We start from the raw sequence: 5,743 nt of genomic DNA, 5'->3' as shown, positions 1-5,743 counted from the left end.
CGTATACTCAATTCTGCCAAACAACAAAGTGAGGAAACCATCCTCCAACTAACATCCTGTTTGACGTAGAAAACTTAGAAAATGTATGCTGGAAACGACGTGGAAGGTGACATATAGCAGCCACTGTGAAAGAATCCTGTGGAGAAAGCGTTTTTCCACTGTCATCATGTGTCACTAAGTTACAAGTGTTTCACTCTTTCAGCTCACACCTTGTTCACTACGTTATAAATGTTGGAAAACCCATGGAGGGCTTATGCGGAAAGTGCCTTGTATGTAACTCTGTGAAAAAAACAGTGTGGCAAAACCGTCGTTAAGAAAGATCTCGTTTCACAAAATTAGAAGAGTTTGAAACCCTATGCGGGGCGTACAGGGAAAGCGCTAGACACTCACCTCAGGGATACAAACACTTGGGGAAACAACCTTTCACTGAACATCTGGTTACACTAAATTACAAGCGTTGAAAAACACATGCGGGGCCGAAGTGGAGAGTGCCGTACACTCCTTTCTGGGAAAGAACATTGGGAGGAAACCGTCGTTCACGGTCTACCCCGGGTCTCACTAAGTGAAACGTGTTTGGAAACCTATGTGAAGCCTACACGGAAAGTGCCATCACCTTGCGAAAAGCTTGTGGGGAAACGTTGTTTCAACTATCATCTAGTTTCACTAAGTTAAAATGGCTTCACAGCTATGCGGGATCTATGCGGAAAGGGCCATATAGGCAACTCTGAGATAGACCACTGTGTGGAACCCATCCTCCAACTCATCTCTCGCTTCACTAAGTTAGAGGTGTTTGAAAACCACGCGGGGCCTACGCCGAAAGTGTCTCATACTCACCTCGGGACACAAGTCTATCTGGGAAGCATCTTTCTGCTGAGATCTGGTTGCACTCAGTAACAAGTGTTTGAAAACGCACGCAGGGCGTAGCAGGATGGTGCCATACACTCACCTCTGGGAAACTACACTGTGGGGAAGCCGCCTTTCAACTACCGTCTGGGTTCGCTGAGATAGGAGTGTTTGAAAACCTAGGAGAAGCCTAACGGCTAAGTGCCACATACTCAACTGTGGGAAACAACAGTGTGCTGAAACGATCTTTCAGCTAACATCTGGCCTCACGAATTGAAAACGGTTTGAAAACTATTCGGGGTCTAGGCGGAAAGTGCCAGGTACTCAGCTCTGTGACACAAGAACTTGGGGAACCATCTTCCAACTAAAATATTTCACTAAGTTAGAAGTCTTTGAAAACCGGGCGGAGACTACACCAAAAGTGTCATACAGTCACCTCTGTGAGTCACTGTGGGGAAGCCATGTTTCCAATAACGTCTCTCTTCACGAGGTTGGAAGTATTTGAACACCCGTGCAGGGCCGGCGTCAAAAGTGCCACATAGTCAACTCTGAAACAACACTGTGGGGTTTCCACGTTTCAATTAACCTCTTCTTGTTCCACTCAGAAGTGTTTGCAAACCTATGCCGGTACTACGCGGGAAGTGCTATAGGCTCAACTCTGTAAAACTCACTGTGGTGAAGCCACAGGCTTCACCCCACAGCCAAAGGGCATCTGGGTTCACTTGTTGGAAGTATGTGAAAACCTATGGGGGCTTATGCGGAAAGTGCCCTATGCTCAAGTGTGTCAAGCAGCTTTTGGGGAGACCACCTTTCAACTAACATCTTGTTTCACCGTGTTAGAAGTGTTTCAAACACTCTCCTAGGAACCATGAGAAAAGTGACGTATACTCGACACAGCCAAATCGTACTGTGGAGAAACGGTCTTCCAACTCACATCTGCTGTCGCCAAGTTAAAAGGGTTGGAAAACTTCTGCAGGGCCTATGCGCAAGGGCCGTGTACTCCATTCTGTGAAACGACGCTGTAGGGAAACAATCTTGCGACTAACATCTGGTTTCACTGTGAACTGTCTGAAAACCTACAAAGTGCCATATAGTCAACTGTGTGAAAGAGCACTCTGGGTAAAAGGTCTTGTGACCACCTGATTTAGGACGTTAGAAGCATTTGCAAAACTACGCCGGGATGAATGCAGAAAGTGCCATATACTCAACTCTGTCAAGCTGCACTTTGGCGAAACCATCTTTCAACTAACACCTTGTGTCGCTACCATAGAAACATGTTTGAAAACCTATGGAGGGAATGATGTGGAAAGGGTCATATATACGCAGCTCTGTCCAACCGGGCTTTGGGGAAACCACCTTTCAAGTGACATTTGATTCAACTAAATTGGAAGTGTCTGAAAGCTCCTGTGTGGTCCAGACTGAAAGGGCCTCCCACTCTATGAAAGAACACTGTGGGGAAAACGTCTTTCAACGTTCTCTTTCACTAAGTCAGAAGTGTTGGAAACCCCATGCGGGGATCGATGGGGAAAGTGACGTTGTGAGAGAGTACTGGGAAGAAACCATCTTTCAACTGGCATCTTGTTTCACTGAGAACTGTTTGAAAACATATGCACGGCCTACAAAGTGTACTAGAGTCAACTGTGTGAAAGAACACAGTGGGGAAAAATCATCTTTTAACTAACAGCTCGTTTCGCTCAGTTGGAAGTGTTTGAAGACCTATGTGGGGATCGAGGGGGAAGGTTACATACACCAGCCACTGTGAAAAGAACACTGTGCAGAAACCTTCTTTCAACTGATATCCTGTTTCACCTGGTTAGAAGTGTTTGAAGAACTCCGTGGGGGCTTATGCAGAAAGTGCCATGTACTCTGTCAAGTCCCTGCACGTTGGGACACCCTTTTGTGGAGAAACCGTCCTTCAACCACCATGTTAGAGTTATTATGTTATGTCTGAGTTACGTTCTGTTACAGTTACGTCATGTTATGTTATGTTATGTTATGTTATGTTATGTTTTCATGTTACGTTCTGTTATAGCTATTTGAAAACTTTATGCGGGGTCTATGTATAAAGTGCCATACACTCTGGCAAATAACACTGTGCGGAAACCGTCTTTCAACCAAAATCCTATTTCACTACATTAGAAGTGTTGGAAAACCCATGTGGAGTCGACACCAAAAGTGCCATGTACTCAACCTTGTGAAACAACTGTGTGGTGAAACTATCATCTGCTTCCACTGTTAGAAGTACTTGAAGACCCACGCAGGGCCAACAACGAAAGTGCCATCTACAAAACTGTATGAAGAAACACTGTGGGGAAACAGCTTGCCACTAAAATCTTATTCCAATCAGATGAAATTGTTTGAAAACCTAAGCGGAGCTTATAATGAAAGTGCCGTACACTCATCTCTGTGAAACAACAGCTTATCTGAGAGTTTTATACTCAACTCTATGGAAGAAGACGGTGGGGAAACCTTTCACCTAACATGTGGTTTCTCGAAGCTAGACGTGTGAAAACCAGGTTGCGGCCTATGCAGAAAGTGCCTTACACTCAAATCTGTGAAAGCACAGTGTGCGGAACCATCTTTCAACAAACTTTCGGTTTCACTAATTTGGAAGTGATGGAAAACTTATGATCGGTTAACTATGAGACAAGTTGCCATATAGTCAACTCTGTGAAACAACACTCTGGTGTGAACCTCTTTCAACGACCGTCTGATTTCACTAATTTAGAAGGGTTTGAAAACCCACGCAGGCAGCAATGGGGAATGTACGATTACTCAACTCTGTGCCACAACAGTGTGGTGAAACCATCCTTCATAACATCTTGCTTCCCTGCCAGGTGTTGTCACCCTTTGCAGGGAATTTTGACGAGAGTGACTTATACTCTATTGTGTAAAAAATGTGGAAAAATGGTCTTTCAACCGACATCCTCTTTCACGAACGAAGTGTTTGAAAACCCATGCTGGGCTTTTGAGGAAACTGCCTTAGAGCCACTCTGTGGGGAATCCATCTTCCAACTAATCTCTTGCTTCACTCTAATGAAGCATAATGGGGCTCGAAAACCATAATGGGGCTACAGTGCAAGCGCCACTTACTCGACTCTGTGAAACAGCACGGTCGGGAAACAATCTGTCTCTTAATATCAGTTGCAAGTGTTTGAAAACAGATGCGGGGCCTATGCACGAGGATCATGCCATGCCTTCAACGTTGTGAAATAACACTGTGGGGAAACCACCTTTCCACTACCATCTCGTTCCTCTTAGAACGGTTTGAAAACCTATGAGAAGCCTAAAAACTAAGGGCCATACACTCAACTGTGTGAAACAACGACGTGGTGAAAAGATCTTTCAAATAACATCTGGTTTCCATCATTGAGAATTGAAGACTATTGGGGGTTATGCGGAAAGGGTCATATACTCAAATCTGTGACACAACATGTGGGGAAACCATCTTTCAATCAACATCTTGTATAACTAAACTGGAAGCGTTAGAAAACCCATGGGGAGCCTATGCCGAAAGTGCCATATACTCACTCACCTCTGTCAGCCTGCACTTTGCGGAAACCATCTTGAGAGTAATATCCTGTAGCACCAAGTTAGGAAGGAGCGTTTGAAAAACTATGCGGGTAAAAGGCAGGAGGTACAAGATACTGACAACTGTGGAACAACACTGTGAGAAACCGTCTTTCAACTCAATTCTTCTTTCATTTAGGTTAGAAGTGTTTGAAAACCTATGCGCGGCGTATGGGGAAAGTGCCATTCTTTCAACTAATATCTGATTTCGCCCAGGGTGAACTCTTTTGGAAACCTATGCACAGCCTACACGGTAAGTGCCATATACTGAACTCTGTGAAACAACCCTGTGGGGAAACGATCTTTCAACTAACATTTCGTTTCCCTAAGTTAGAAGTGTTTGAAAAGCTCTGCGGGACCTATGCAGAATTGCCCTATACTCCACTCTCAAACTGAACTCTTAGGGAAGCATTTTTCAGCTAACATCTTTATGAAACTACGTGAGGAGCATTGTAAAACCTGTGTGGGGAACGATGTGGAAAGTGACATATACTGTGGGACCCTGTGAGAAAATAGAGTGGACAATCCATCTGTCAATTATCTTGGGGCACTAAGTTTGAAGTGTTTGAAAACCTATGCACGGCTTATGGGGAAAGTGCCATATACTCGACTCCCTTCACATATGTGTGTGGGCAAATCCTATGTCATCTAACCTCATGTATCTCTACGACTGAAGGGTTTGCAACCGCAGGCGGGGCCTGCATGAATAAGGCCATATGCACCACTTGGGAAACACCACTGTGGGGAAACCATCCTTCAACTAACATCTTGTTCACTGAGAAGGGTTTGAAACTATGCGGAGCCTTTGCTGAAAGTGCCACGTACAGAACTCGGTGGAAACAACACTGTGGTGAAACGATCTTTCAACGAACATCTCGTTTCAAGCCATAACTCTGTGAAAAAGTTTGCGGGGTATCTGCCGACAGTGCCATATATTCAACTCGGTGAAACTGCACTTTGCAGGAAGGAAGGCTCTTTCAAGTAACATCTGGTATCACGAAGTCAGAAGGGTTTGAAAACCTATGTGGGTAATGATGAGGAAAGTGACACATACTGGATACTGTGAGAAAATACCGTGGACAATCCATCTTTCAACTAGCTCGTGTCACTAAGTTGGAAGTGTTTGCAAACCTAGGCGCGGCTTATGCAGAAAGTGCCGTATACTCGACGCTTTGAAAAAAAAGCACTCTGGACGAAGATTCTTTCATGAGTATGTAGTTTCAGAAAACTAAAGCAGTTTGACAAGCAACGCATGACCTACACGGAAAGTGCCATATACGCAACTCTGTGAAACAACGCTCTGAGGAAATGATCCTTCACCTAACATCTG

Source organism: Panthera pardus, unplaced genomic scaffold (genome assembly GCF_024362965.1).
Source record: "Panthera pardus isolate Hobbes unplaced genomic scaffold, ASM2436296v1 HiC_scaffold_239, whole genome shotgun sequence".
In the NCBI taxonomy this organism is placed as follows: domain Eukaryota; kingdom Metazoa; phylum Chordata; class Mammalia; order Carnivora; family Felidae; genus Panthera; species Panthera pardus.
The sequence above is the reverse complement of the archived record's forward strand: the minus strand, read 5'-3'. Positions refer to the sequence as shown.